Here is a 16,663-nt window from a genome sequence, read left to right on the forward strand (position 1 = left end):
CTTCTCTCCCCCTTTGACAACAATGCCAAAGATTCTCAAAACAGAAAACCAAACTCTTCCCCTTAGATAAGAAAATCATGATTCTCCCCCATTTAAACATATAACCAATCCGACAAACTACTCCACTAGAGGAGAAACACCAACTCATCAATCCGGACAAGAAGATAAGACTATGAAGTCCACCAGATTGATGTAACTTAATGCATCTTGTTCTCATCAAGGGGGATAGATAACCCTAACTTGTCTCTCAAATAGACAAATATATCTGCAGGCAAAGACAGTGAAAATATCAGCAATTTGTTCCTTTGTAGGTACATACTCCAGCTTCACTTCCTCTTCACTGACTTTTTCCCTCAAGAAATGATATCTAATTGATATATGTTTAGTCTTTGAATGTTGCACTGGATTCTTTGACATATTGAAAGAACTAAAATTATCACAATATATGACATTAGGCTCATCATAGATAACTTTGATATCCTTCAACATTTGCTTCATCCAGACTACCTAAGTGTAGTTACTAGCAGCAACAATGTTCTCAGCTTCAGCAATAGATAAGGACACTGAATCATGTTTCTTACTTGCCCAAGAAATGAATTTCGTACCCAAAAAGAATGCACCACCAGAGGTACTCTTCCGGTCATCAACATCGCTAGCCCAATCAACATCAGTGTAAGCACATAACATGAAATCATCATTCCTTGAATACTACAAACCATAATCTATAATTCCTTTCAAGTATCTAAATATCCTCTTTACAGAAGTGACATGACTCTCTTTCGGATCAACTTGATATCCACCAGCCATGCACATAGAATGCATAATGCCAGGTCTATTCTGAGTCAAATATAGCAGTCCACCAACTATAGATATGTATAAAGATTGATTAACTTTCAAAGATTCATCATTTTTAGACAATTTGCAGCTAGTCACCATAGGAGTTCCAACCGGTTTGGAGTCATCTAACCCAAACTTCTTCAATAATTCCTTCACATATTTAGTTTGAGATATAAAAATACCTTTTTCAATATGTGAAATTTGCAAACCTAAGAAAAATTTCATCTCTCCTATCATAGACATCTCAAATTCTTTCTACATATCATCGACAAACTTCATACTCAAGTTATCATCTCCTCCAAAGATAATATCATCAACAAAGACTTCAACAATCAAGATGTTGTTGGACATTGCTATTGCTAGGATATGTCATTGTCATTGATGTCAACATATTCTTGCTCTGGTGATTGCATAATTGGTTCATTGTGATTATGGTCTAGTGTATGGAGTATCTTTATTATCATTATATTCTTCTATACTAGTGTTAGTGATCCATAAGCTTAATTGATCATATCCTATGATCCAATTTTGCAATTTCTTTATCTGATCAATGCTTTAAAGAATTCAATATTTCCTCTAGTATATTCTAGTGTGATCAGATCTTTAGGTAAGATTTTGGGATGGTCTTGTGTATATTCATTTAAGAAGGTTCGTGATTTGGTGCTCCACAAGTTATCTTTCTTCATGACAGTTGTTGTTGTTTGAGTGTTCTTGAGTTCCAAATGTTGACAGATGAAGATTTGATAAGTGGTGTTGGTGCAGTTGCTACTGATGATTCTAACATGCTTTCTCATGCTCCCTAGTTGTGTCCTATTTTTTCTAATGATTGACATTGATCATTGTGCAATTTTTTGGTGATTTTGTTGAACTGGTGATGTTTTTTGTGTTATACGGTTTTCTTGGTGGTGTAGCATGTTGCGGTTGATATTGGCATCATTTATGGTGGTGTTGCATGTTTGGAGACTTGAATTAGGTCCATGTTATGTCATGTAAATCATTATATTGGTCTGGTGGTCGATCTTTGTATCGTGTGATGCAATTTTGTAATTGTGAGTTGAGGGTTTAGCCGACCTTGCTGTCAAGGTTGATGAATTGTATAACTAGGTGATATAGTCATGTAAATTAGGTATCAAGGTTGTGTCTGCATTATCAGAGAGTGATGTATGTGTGATCAAGTGATTCATCCTTTGGCATTGTGATTGAGTAGAGATTGGTGTTGCAGAGCAACCAATTGAGCTTAATCAAAACTGTCATCAGGCATTTGGAGATGTTATTCTTTCAGTTCATTTCTTCTAGATTGTAGTCTGAATCGTGTTGTAAGTCAATGAGATTTCCCTAAGGGTTGTAGCCTTTCGAGTCATTATATTTTGAGTAGTGAGCTCTAGGTAGTGTGCCTGAATGCATGTGCCTGAATGCATGTGCATTCCCCATTGTAATATTTTCACATACTACTGCAGAGTATCATCTTATTGTGGGTAGGTTCCCACAGTGGTTTTTCCTTAATCGGATTTTCCACGTCAAAATCTTGGTGTTATGTGTTGTGTGTTGTGTTATCAATTTGCTTATCTTTTGTTATTCTTGCAGTTTATTAGATCTATTTTTGTGATTAGATCTGGTGAAAACTGATTCAAACGCCCCCTCTCAATTTTCCCTCATTGTTGTTGCCAACAATTGGTATCAGAGCTAGATCCTCCAGAAGAAGCTTAATCGCTTGAGGAGATCCGGGATGGCAACTGGAAGTGGAAGTGTTATCTTTAAGAAGGAGAGTCCAAGATTTGATGGTATTGTAGACACCCAAAATTGTCCAGTCTAATTAAATAAATATTTTATTTATTTAATTATCTAAGCCTAATTCTTCTATTAATTAAATAAATCTTTATTTATTTAATTAATTCATTTATCCTCTTCTAGCCTTATTTCTCATTTAAATAAATACATTTATTTATTTAAATTATCCCTTTCCTAAATTAAATAAATATTTTATTTATTTAATTATCCTACTTCTTCTATTAATTAAATAAATATTTATTTATTTAATCAATTCATTAGCTTTTTCTACACATGACACATGTCATTCATCTCTTAATTCATACACTACCTACCTCTTTCATTATTTTGGTATTTCTTTTACCTACCCTCTAATCTTAGCCGACCTCCTTTTACACCTCTCAATCTTATCCCTCCATTTCATATTGTGTCTTCTATTTAAGAAGATGCCTCCTTCATTATCAAACCCTAATCATTCATGCTAATCATTCTATGCATTCTAATCAATCATCCTAAAGACCTAATCTTGAAGACTTGGCTACACTACGATCCTACTTGCAACCACATTCCGTTCTTTGTTGAGCTCTTGTGCATATAAAAATCTGAGAGCAAATATATCAAGCAAGATCAATGGAGATAGGAAGAATGGAGATCAAAACCCTATTGGGCATGTGATGGTATAATCTTTGTGATTTCATTTGATTTGCATTGTCTTAGGTAATCTTCATATGTTATGGTGGATCTTTGTTGATTGTTAGGCTAGGGTTTGGTGGTTGAATTCATTTAGCCTTTCAATGTTGTTATTATTGTTATCCATTTTCACCATACACATTTTTTCACGCCCGGTGGGACTCTTGTCCCTTTGCATTTAACCCTTTTGTTGCAGATTTTGCATTTTTGAGGTTGCAGATCGGACAATTTTTCGATGACATTTTAGTTATTTCCGCGTCTGCGAGTGGTCGGATCGCGTCTCTAAGTTTCAGGAGCGTCTGCGGAGGCGGGAATCGCGTCTGTGTTTTCAACAAATTTTGTTTTGCAGGTCTCAGACAGGGGCGTCTATGTTACATAATCGCGTCTGCGTTACTTCTGATCGCGTCTGTGTCCGAGAAGGGCGTCTGTGTGTTTTGGCAGCGTCTGTGCATCACAGAACCGCATCTGTGTCATACAGATGCGTCTGTGTCTGGTATAACAGCATCTGTGTTTTTACTGTTTCAGAATTTCAAACTTTCTTTGATTTGGTTTTCCGATTTCGCACCTAGGGTTTCAGATCTGGTTTATTTTTGGACTAACCCTTGCAGATTTAGCTAACCAAGTTTGTGCAGCTTGTCTTGGAAGCAAGAAAAAATGTTTTTGTTGAAGGCCCCTTTTTCACAAAGTCTTTTGGGTTTCTAAAATTTACCTAACTTGTGTGCTTGCAGGAAGGGGTGATCATTTGAAACAACCCAAACTACTAACAAATTTTGTTGCAGTTCCTTGGCTAGGGTTTTTGAGATTTTGTTGTGTGCCTTGTTTTCATAGATTAGCAAACACTTCCATTGGTGCACTAAAATTGAATCATTGTCTTTTGTGTCTTGAGCAATAGGCTCTTTTTGTTTAATCTTTAGAGGGCCTGTCTTCCCGTGTGGTCATTAGGACTACTAGTGAGAAGAGAACGACCCAAGTGGTAGCAAGGAAAACCCACCTCATCCGAACCACTATAATCAAATGTATTCATGGTGAAAACTATGAATAACGTGTGCTGATTAGTTCATACCGACACTATGTCTCCCCATAAACCCGTTTGATCAAATTTATTTGATCATTTGTAGGGCATAACCCCTACCGGCTGGGAGCCTTCTGTATTTACAGAGCTGAAAGTGCCACATGTATGGCCACACGAGCGGATGCCCTTACTAGCACCATTTTGTTTTAGAGGCCCAAATCCTTCTAGTTGTTGGGGCAGGAGGTCGGACCTCTAGTAGCGGCCCACACACATACGGTTCTTAGTAGAGATACAAAGTTTGCCATGGGGAGTTTTCATGGGGACTGATGCTTGGCTGACCCGAGAAGTGAGTGCCGAGGGTGGAGCCAGTGAGGTCAAGCATCTAAGTATCCGCTCTGAATAGCGTAGCCTCGGGGGTAAAACCCTATGTGGGATCAACAACTATTGTCTTGGCCAGCCATAAGAATTGTGCTTGTCTTATGTTAAACATTTAAACATTCAAGACCAAACAACTAAACATGGTGTCTTTTGTGTCTTCAAGTGTATGCAAAACAACTTTACATCAAACAACACACTTTTGGAGTCTAAACACTTGCAAACATTGAGTCCTCATTAACATTGTGTCCTCTTGTCACGAAAAACAGTCAAACAGTTGGATTTAGTCACAACAAAACAACTTCACAGATTGGAAAAATTGCACGAAATTTACAGAAACACGTCTGTGTCTGTTCTAACCGCATCTGAGTCATATAAGCGCGTTTGTGGAAGGCAGAATAGCGTCTGTGTTTGTAACAGCGTCTGTGTCAAACAGAGACACGTCTGTGTTTGGGAATCGCGTCTGTGAAGTATACAGAAGCGTCTATGTCCAGAATTGAAAATTTTTACAGTCCGTCAAACAAAAGAAATCAGTTTCGGAATACTTGAGCTTCCTAGGTTGTTTCTTCAGGTTTCATCTAGCATTCAACTTGTCCTTGGGTCTCATACAGTCCATCATTGCTTCACATCTCATTTTACATTCATACTTGTCTAAACTTGAGTCAAAAGGTCACTTGCTTGTCCCCATCATACTTTGTCAACACACTACATACAACAACACTTTGCTAAGTGGTCCCTCATCAAGGTTTCTTACCTTTGGGTCTCATTTGGTCTTACTTAGAGTCAAGGTCAACTTACCTCATCAAGAGAAACTATCCTCTCTTTGGAAGTCACACCTACTCTACTACATACATACTTGGTCTTACACTTTGGACATTGCAAGTACACCTCAAGATTCATTTACACTCCATACAACTCTTGGTCTTCCATACTCTTTTCATTTTTCATATAGTCTCTCACATCTTGGTCAAACACCTAGTTCATGGTTGAAACCCGTCTTCAAAAATCTAGGAGAAAAGCTAAAGAAGCTCAAGAGTCCGCAAACATGAGTTCTTATGAGTATGACAATGATTTATTTTTCAATCCTGAGCACACTACATTGCCTGACATGGATGTTTATAGACACATTCCAAATGTGGAAAACACAGACACTGCAAACAAAAATGCTACACACAATGACAATGTGGACAACTTTTCAATACAATCAGCAGATGTAGAAGAATCCATAATGAATCCTCATTTCAATAGATTGGTTGAAGAGATAATGAAGAGGGATAGACAATACTTCTTACACATGATGGCACAAACTGGAGCTAAAATACCTCATGACTTTGACATGTCTCAACTTATGGAAAACCGACCCTCGCAACAAACTCACTCCAACATGGATCAAAGGAGACCCAATAGTGGAGGAAATAGAGGACCGCATATGGTACCTGAATCACCATCAGCTTTGCTTCAAAAACCAGAAATCCCACATACACACGGTCAAACATATGATACTTACCTTCGAAGACCATTATGGAAGTCTTATGCAGATAGATATGCTCAATCACATGCTCAAGCTATGGATCAATCAAAACAAGTGGACATTCAAAGGCATGCTCAAAATTTGGACACAAGGAAACCTCATGTCAAATTTGGGGGCAACACAATAGAACATGACATGCCTATAGAATATGGTATACACGCACAAAATAGATATGGGGTTCCTCAACATGAAGCTATACCAAGTGCTCCCTATATGCCGCATCAATATAGACCTCCTCCATACGAACATGTCTATGATCAATATCATCCATACATGCAACAAGCTCCTCCTCAAATTGGTGTCTCAAACATGGGGTATGCTACAAGAAATCGATCGCCACCTAAGAATAATTTGGAGCAACAAATCAGAGATTTACAAAAGAAAATGGAGGACATGAGTACACCAAAACCAACATACACTATGAGAGACATATGTCCTTATCCATTTGATAAGAGCATTCCAATGCCTCCATTCCCTGCACACTTTGTGACGCCAAAATTTGACAAGTATAGAGGAAAAGGAGACCCCAAGGCAGACATAAGACAATTTTTCACAGCTTGCATTGAGGTAGCGGTAGAAGAAACATATTTGATGAGGTTGTTCCCGCAAAGCTTAGGCGATCAAGCTATGGAATGGTTCTCTCAATTACCTCCTGGTATTAAGTCATGGGGTGACTTAGCAAAGGCATTTATTTAGCATTTCTCTTACAATATAGAAACAGATATCTCAGTCACTACTTTGTGTAATACTAAGCAAAAGGAGGGAGAATCTTTTGCGTCATTTTTACAAAGATGGAGAAACCTAGCTAGCAGATGCTCTTGCGAAATCCCACAGAAACAAATGGTAGAAATGTTCACTCAAAACATTAACAAGGACATTGGCTATGATCTAAGGAAAGCTTGTTTGTCCACCTTCAAGGATGTTATTGAAAAGGGCTTAGCAACAGAAAAGGTCTTAATTGAACAAGGAGTCATTAAGATATTCAAGGAAAACAAAGATGACTTTAAAGGAAAAGACAAGCCAAGATTTTGGAATAAAAACAAAAACACAGTCAATGATGGTGTTGTTGATGCCAACACAGTGCAACCCAAATTCATCTTTTCAGGATCAAGTTCTACAAACAATCAAGTGAATACTCAAACAACTTCTAGACCACGAAGGAAGTACACCCCATTGGGAGAACCACTTGAATCAGTCTTCAAAAAGCTTGTGGCAAACAAAGTGATCACAGTTCCAGATTTTCCTCCATATGAACCAAAGGTCAAACCAAATTGGTGGAATGATGATGAGTATTGTGAGTTTCATAAGAGAAAGGGTCACAAGACAGGTAATTGCCATCGACTGAAGAACATTGTGCAAGATCTCATTGATAGAGGTGATATTGAGATTGAGAGACACTCATTCAATCAAGAACATGAGATGTTTAAGGAACCATTCCCAAAGCATGACAAAGGAAAAGCCAAAGTCACAGATTATCAGGCCAACTATACTAGAGCACCTTACAACTATGACTCAACTATCAATCACATCTCGACGGACAATCATATCTCTACTATTACCATCAAGAACAAAAATCCTGAGAATCCTCCTCAGAGACCCAAGATTGTCCTAAGAGGTGTTGGATCTTCTTCCGAACATACCCCTGAATGTCATGTTACAACCTGTTGAGGTAAGATTACTTTGCCAGGTGCTTCCACTAAAAATGCCGCTTCTTCATCAACCAAACCTGAGTATGACCTTGTAGAACAGTTAGGGAAGACACCCGCGCTCATCTCCATCCTTGAGCTCCTACATATATCCCCTGCTCATAAAGCTATTCTTGACAAAATCTTGAGAGATACTGCTATTCCTACTGATCTGAACGTGGACCAGTTTCAAGCCATGGTGGGATACCTTTCCATTCCACATTCCCTTACATTCACAGAAGCCGATGACGCCTCTGTATGTCAGCCACATAATGCACCTTTACATGTTGAAGCCTTCATACACAAACATCGAATAAAGCGAGTCCTGATAGATGGAGGAGCAGGTCTAAACATTTGTACATTGAGTACCATTAAACAATTGGGATATTCTGATAAAGCTGTGAATTCAAAAAATCAAATCACCATCAAGGCATATGACGATGAAGAGCGCTCATCCAAGGGCACAGTCACCCTACCTCTAAGAATTGGGCCAGTTACAAAGGATGTGGTTTGTCAAGTCCTAGATCTGGATCTCACATACAACATATTGCTAGGACGTCCTTGGATTCATGAAATGAGGGCAGTCCCATCGACATACCATCAACGCATTAAGTTTCCTCATAATGGAGTCGAGGTAACAGTTAACGGTGACCCTAATCCGTTCATATATTGCAATAACCTGAGATCACATACTGAGACCATCATTCCCAGTAATCGTGAAACTGTTCCTTCTTCGGCATACATTGACCCTGAGTCATTGAAACCTTCGACATCAAAACAAGGTGAACTTAAAGGCAAATTTCAGGACAAAGGCATGGGAGAATACACTTTAAATCAAACCATGTATTTACGACAAGTCATGAGCTCTCCAAAAGAATATGGAAGGCCACATCCTAATAAGAAAATATCCATTATGCTATTCAAATGGGATCCTACTACCTTTCAAAGATGGGGTGAACTGGAAGAGGAAGATTTATACAAAATGCTCTACAAAGACATTGAAGATGACACACAAGATCAGATCAATATACCTTGTGAGAAATATGGTAAAGGCTTCAAGATTCTACAAAAATTTGGGTATGATGGAAAAAGCCCTCTTGGGTTACGCAAAGAAGGCGTTATGGAGCCCTTACAACCTGAATTGACTATAAAAAGGGAACGCTCGAAAGGACTTGGTTTTCTGACTTCCAAGATCCACACTAAAAGGACAGAAAAGGCATCACAAATCAAAATTGCCAAAGTTCAACAAGAGGATTGCTATTCCATAGATTCCAATGAATGGGAATGGGGTTCAGACAAATCCTCCAGCGACTATGAGCTCACCGAGACATTCAGAGAGCCAGATGAACCCACAGAAGAAGAGGAATTTTATAAAAAGTTCAGAGTGGGTCAAGAAATAACCCATAAAGATTCCGCACAGTCTTCGTCTCAAGGTCTTAGGTCGAAATCACATAGGATGAGGACACCTGTCCTGGAAGGCGCTACTAGTGACGACAATTTGGATTCGCTTGCGATCGAAACTGATGAGGAGAGTGCCATCGATGACCTCGACAATTGCCTCGATATACCTGAATATAACCACATCTTCACTCTTAGCCCCACAAACTCCGAAAACATTAAAGGCCTTCCCCTTGTTCACCACCAACTCATTGACTGGGATTATGAAGGACCAGCACAATTTGACACATTTCAAAATGACGAAGCTATTATTGACTATCTTGGCATATGAGATGATCTTCCCCCTGGGGACCACAAAGCAGGATACACCATAGAACTCAACAACATGGCATATTTTGGTGAGGGTGTCGGACCTTCCAGTCGCAAAAATATGAAAATAAGAACAAATCAAGGGTCTTATGGCGAAAACCACACTGTGGCGCTATCTGATCCCAAAAAAGTAAAAAGAAAGGACGTATCTAAGGGCGAAAACCTCTCTGAGGCACCCGAAGATGGAAGGCTCGACATTCTCCCAGCCTCGTATGAGGAAAAGTCATCCATGTTGGTAGAGGATACTATCAAGACAAACATTGGTACAGAAGAGGTTCCACACAACATATTCCTGGCTCAATCATTGACAGAGTCCGAAAGGTCAAAATTCATAAGCTTCTTCAAGGAATGACAAATCAACTTTGCATGGTCATACGCTGATATGCCTGGACTAGATCCGGATTTGGTAATGCATCATTTGACAGTCAAACCGGGGGCAAAGCCAGTAAAACAGAAATTAAGGAAAATGCATCCACAAGTGGCATTACTAGTTAAAGCAGAGTTGGAGAAATTATTGGATGTTGGATTCATACGCCCAATTGATTATCCTGAATGGATCTCCAATTTAGTACCTGTCAGTAAACCAGATCGCAACATCATAATATGTACAGATTTCAGAGACATCAACAAAGCTTGTCCAAAAGATGACTTTCCATTACCAAATATCGACTTGATCGTTGATCTCACAGCAGGTCACGAAATGTTATCTTTAATGGATGGATTTTCTGGTTATAATCAAATCAAGATTGCTCCTGAGGATCAACACAAAACATCATTCACTTGTCCGTGGGGAATTTTCTGTTGGAATGTCATGCCCTTTGGGCTAAAAAATGCAAGTGCTACATATCAAAGAGAAATGACCACTATCTTTCATGATCTCATGCACATAACTGTGGAGGATTATGTTGATGATCTCTTGGGTAAATCAATAGACAGAGATACACATTTGGACATACTTTCAGTCGTCTTTGATCGGTTGGAAAAATACAAAGTAAGATTAAACCCCAAGAAATGTGTCTTTGGAGTAACCTCCGGGAAGCTCCTAGGATTCATTGTGTCCAAAAGAGGAATCAAAGCCGATCCAGCAAAAGTCAAGGCTATCTTGGACATGCCGCCACCTAGAAATATCAGTCAACTTCGATCCTTACAAGGGAGACTCCAGTCTATACGAAGATTCATAGCACAACTTGCAGATAAGTGTAATCCTTTTCAGCACCTGCTACATAAAAATATCAAATTCAAATGGGATGATAACTGTCAACAAGCTTTTCAGACGCTCAAAGATTATCTTTTGAATCCGCCAGTTTTGATGCCACCAGTTCCAGATCAGCCTCTGCTACTATACATATCAGCTACTCCAATAGCACTGGGGGCACTCCTAGCACAACAAATTGCTGACGGTAAGGAAAAAGCAGTATACTATATCAGTCACACATTGGTGGGATATGAGCTAAACTACACACCAATCGAACGTGCATGTCTCGCCGTGGTCTTTGCTTTGCAGAAATTACGCCATTATATGCTCACTCACAAGACTAAGTTGATTGCAAGAATTGATCCATTAAAATACCTTCTCAACAAAGCTACACTTACTGGACGACTGGCCAAGTGGGTAATGATCCTGAGTGAATTTGACATTGAGTATGTGGACAGAAAAGCAATAAAAGGACAAGCAATCGCGGATCAATTAGCAGATGCCCCCATGATTGATGATGTTCCTCTAAATTCAGAATTTCTAGATGAATCCATTTTAACAATATCACACGAAAGACCATGGCAACTATACTTTGACGGCTCATACACACAGCACGGGGCAGGAGCTAGTATTCTCTTTATAACTCCTCAAGGCGATTCTATACCAAAATCATACCGCTTATCATTTCCTTGCACTAACAATATAGCGGAATATGAGGCATTAACAACTGGATTACGAATTGCAGTTCAATGGAAGATCCAAGAACTTCGTGTTTTTGGGGATTCTCAACTTGTCATCCGTCAAGCAACTGATGATTACCAAATGCAAGATGAAAAATTAATGCCTTACAAGCAACTGGTAGATGATTTGAAATGGCACTTTACAAAGATAGATTTTGAGCAGATACCAAGAGAGCAGAATCGTGCTGCAGATGCCATGGCTACAATCGCTTCACTAATTGACCTGCCTCAAAATGAAACCTGCTATGAGTTTCTGGTAGACAACCTGTTGGTTCCTTCATATGTGATCACTCCTACTGAAATGATATGCATTGTCAGTCCTGAATCCCAGTTATATGGTTCCATATTCACATATCTTCGTGACAATATCTTACCTCCTGATCTATCAAACAACCAACGCCGCACTTTCATTCGCCAATCCTCTCGATATGTCATTTTAGCTGATATCCTATACCGACGAGGTCTAGATGGCACTCTTCTTAGATGTTTAGAAAACGACGAAGCTCAGATTGCGTTACGTGAAGTGCATGAAAGGATATGTGGTCCGCATGCTAGTGGTCCTACCTTGGCCAAGAAACTCATCAGGACTGGATATTATTGGCCCAATATGGAAAAAGATTCATATCAGTTTGTCAAGAAATGTAAGCAATGTCAAATTCATGGAGACCTCATACATGCACCAGCACAAGAACTACAACCACTCACGTCTCCTTGGCCCTTTTGTCAGTGGGGACTTGATCTCATAGGCAAGATTCACCCTCCTTCTTCCAATGGTCATAAATTCATTATCACAGCCACAGAATATTTCACAAAGTGGATTGAAGCCGTACCTCTCACACAAGTCACTGGAAAACAGATTGCTACCTTCATCCTTAACTATATCATTTGCCGATATGGTATTCCTGATTCCATTATTACTGATAACGGGCGTCCATTCAAAAATCAGGATGTTCGTGAACTCTATGACCGCTTCCATATTTCCCATCGTTTCTCCACACCATATTACCCCCAAGGTAATGGCCAAGCTGAGGCGTCTAATAAAACAATTCTTAAAATCCTCAAAAAGACAGTCGACGACGCTGGCCGTAAGTGGCATATCCAACTCAATCCTGCACTTTGGGCCTACCGCACAAGTGTCCGCACACCTACAGGGGCTACACCCTACTCACTTGTCTACGGCGCTGAAGCCATCTTGCCTATTGAGGTTGAGTTACCTTCTTTACGGGTCTCTTTGCAAAACATCATCAGTGATGAAGATTACAAGGTCTCTCGCTTACAAGAACTAGAACTGTTGGATGAACGGAGACAAATTGCTTTTAATCATCTCAAGGCTTACCAACAACGAATGAGTCGTAGCTACAATCACAAAGTCAAGCCTCGCACATTTGAGGTAGGTGATTTGGTTCTCAGAGAAAATCCTAAAAATCAACAAGACAGAGAGAAGAGGGGCAAGTTTGAACCAAACTGGCTGGGTCCTTACATCGTTACAGTAGTCTATAGATCTGGGGCATATCAACTCTCTACTACAGAAGGTGAACCTTTGGAGGATCCTATCAACAGCATGCATCTTCGCAGGTTCTACACATAGCTCTTCGGAATATCCTAATTCAAAAAATACAAAAAAATTAAAAAAAATCAAAAATACAAAAATAAATAAATCATAAAACAAAAAAATCGTTACTTGGTGAAAACCTGGCAAACAGGCGCCTTGTGACACAAAAAACATGGAAAAATTGAAAAAAGTAAAGAGAAATAATTTCGTCCAACAGTGAAAACCACTTCGGTGGCGCCCTGGGCAAGTACCATGGTGAAAACTGGGTCACCAGCGCCATGCGTAGAGACATTTCTCCTCCCTCTTTCAGGATTCACTTTCATCCTTCACTTCGCACACACTCACAACCTATTCATTCATAATAAACTTGCCCATTCCCATCATGGCTTGTTATTGATCTACCCAAGATTGGTTAGCCATTTATAATAAAACCTCCCTTTCCATTCATAATAAATCAGACCCTATCTGTGGCTAAGGCAAAATCCTACGTCTAGTGATGGGTGTGGAACTGAGAACATCACATGTTTTGAGGAGTATAGTTTCTTCCAGCTTTCTTCAGTCTATCCGCGCACAATCCGCAATAAAGCAACATTTGCATCACAGATCCGCAATAAAGTTTCATCTTCTCCACAATAAAGTATCAGTTTCATGGATTCAGTCAGTTTTAGATGAGACATAGCAGCAACAATGGGCTTCAACAAAATCAAATCTTTCAACAGACTCAGACAACATATGGTTCAGTGCTATCTATCCTTTTTGTGAAAGTGAACATTTTGACCACAATCAAATAAGACTTATACAAGTGACAAGAGACACTAAACTTGAGGACTACAGTGGATGTTGGTGTCGAGTCTTGGTTTTCTCTTGATTTTATCTTTTGGTGACATGTCTTTTAGCTTTTCCGGGATGTCTCTGACTAGAGAATCTATCTCCAGGATGTCTTTGACTAGAAAGGCGAGGATGGGGTATCATCACCTATTTGTATTTGTTGTCTGTGGATTGTCTCTTAGTAATGCTATGACTTGTCTAAGGATATGAGGACATTATGAGTCTAGTGTGAACTGGGGCATTCCTTGTTTGTAACTGTCTTATCTCCATGCAAACAGGTACAATGACTTTCTGGGTCGAACATATGCCTCGATTGTCATAACCTACTTGCCATAATAAAGCTCAATGATGATAACGCACAAGAAGCTCTTTCACGTTCATATCTTCTGTTTTCCATCCCCCTTTCTTGATTGACTTCCATCATCCTTCTTGAGTCCGCATAGCCTGCTATCACATGACTGAGTATAATGACACACCAAAAACATTTGCATTTCATGTAGCTGCACCGGCATTACCACATATAAGCATTTCACACATACATATAGATATCACAATTGCATCACATCCTGCACACAACACTTGTTAGCACAATTTACATTTGCATTATCATATTCGTCTGCATTACATACATTCACATTTGCGTCATGCATCACATGTAAAACATAAAAGAACAAAAATATTGCATTGTATCTGTAGCGTCCTAAAATTGCGACACTTGCAATTTCGACTGCATTTCGGTCTTCACGATGGCGACGCAACACGCAACCTGAATGGAGACCCTGAAACTTGCTCATGACACTGAAAACTGCATTTTTCAAGCACCTTGGCTTGAACCTCCTTGCACCCTGCTGTCCCGGGAGGTGGGACCAGAGCGCCCAGCGCCCTGGTCCCCAGGACCATGGCGCCCAACGCCCTGGTCCCTGGGTCCTATTTTGGGCCCGGTCTCCTAAGGGGTCTCGGGTCTTTTTGTTTGCAAATTGGAAATTAACTTTCCTGGTCGGCCTAAGGTCGGGAAAATCAGTCTATCAGCCCTAAATGACAAGTATATAAACTACATTTTTCTCTCTCATTTGGGGGATAAGACATACATGATGAAAAAGGCGTGGAAACTATACTCAAGCATTCAAGCATTCAAGCATTCCTTCTAAGTCTCCATTCAAGGCTAAGTGTTGCATTCAAGACAAGGATTCAACCATTGAAGAGGAGATCACATACTACATGCTACAACATACAACATACAACATCTAAACCTTCGCACATAAGGATACCAACATCCTTAGAACAAGGTATTAGTACTTATTTTACAGTCATTTACATTTACAACTCTTGCTCATTTCTTGGTTAATTCCAAAACCGGGGTTTGACCTAAAGGCAAACCCCTAATCCCTAACCCCCCAATCGTCTTCGCTTTTCTGTGTGTAGGTTGCAGGTACGCGGCTGAAATTGAAGATCTGGAATCCTTGTGCAGAGATGAACAGATCCCCCTTCGTTTCACGGATTTTTCGGAGGACCATGGCGTCGGGCGCCATCGTCCCGACGACTTTTGCTCAAATTTGCAGGACAGCGCCGTATCGACATTTTACTGCTAATTCCAGGTCCGCAGCTTCATCCTATAACCCGAACTCAGTTTATAAGCGAATCTTTATGACTTTCTATGCATTCCTAGCTTAATTTCCTTAACAACATTCTTTACAAAAGAGGGTAGCCTTGCTTTCCTAACCCTTGAAACACATTTAGCATCCAATCTTGCATTGCGTGGGATTGGATCTTGTGGGTTTCAAACCCTCTTTTGAATGCAAAGTCTCTCCCCTAAGTGAAAACCATCGAATCCTAGCGAACCTCCCTTCTCTCTCCTCGGAGTTGGAAGAGGGGAGAACAACTAGGGTCCGATCGCGATTTTCCGCTTTACATTTTGGTGAACCCGACGTGAACATCCTTTCTGATTTTTCATGCTTAGATCTGAAAAAAAAAAATTGATTACATTTCCATGTTTGATCTTTTGCAAAATTTTAGAGGTGATTGCATAAAAACCCTAAATTTTCTTTTTGGTAATTGAACCTGCGAAATGTCTAAATGTTAATGCCTGTTTCAGATCTGCCCTTCTATTACAAATTTTTAATTCATATTTGTGCTTTAATTCTGAAAATTAAGTGGTTAAGTGTCAAAACCCTAATTTTTTATTCAACCTTTGTCCGACAATTTCACTGATCAAAACATCTCCAAATCAGCTGTAACTTTGGATTCCGCAATAAAATCACAATATCTTTCATCCCTGAAAATTTGGAAAAAAGTTGCGAGGACCGTGGCGCCGAGCGCCATCGTCCCCGACATTTTTTCCGAAATTTCGGGAGCGAGATCTTACTGTATTTTCCTGCTAAAATCCAGAATTTTGGCTGATTTTATCAATTTTAACACCTTCAAAATAATAGTCAAAGTTGGTCTTGTGATTGCTTGGATTAAGGCTTCTAAACATTTAAAAATCATTGAAATTGAAATTTTGTGTCAAAATTGTGTTCTTACTGTCCTAAATCTGAAAAGTGTGTTATCATTCATTAAAAATTTCAGTGCTTTATTCAAATTCTTGCATTTTGTGACTTTTGAAATTAAGTGCTTAATTACAACAACTTTGATTTCCGCTTTCAAAATTGAATTTTGCGTGAAATTGAGTCAATTTTCAAATTTCA

The sequence above is a fragment of the Cryptomeria japonica genome, chromosome 3 (assembly GCF_030272615.1).
Source record: "Cryptomeria japonica chromosome 3, Sugi_1.0, whole genome shotgun sequence".
Classification (NCBI taxonomy): domain Eukaryota; kingdom Viridiplantae; phylum Streptophyta; class Pinopsida; order Cupressales; family Cupressaceae; genus Cryptomeria; species Cryptomeria japonica.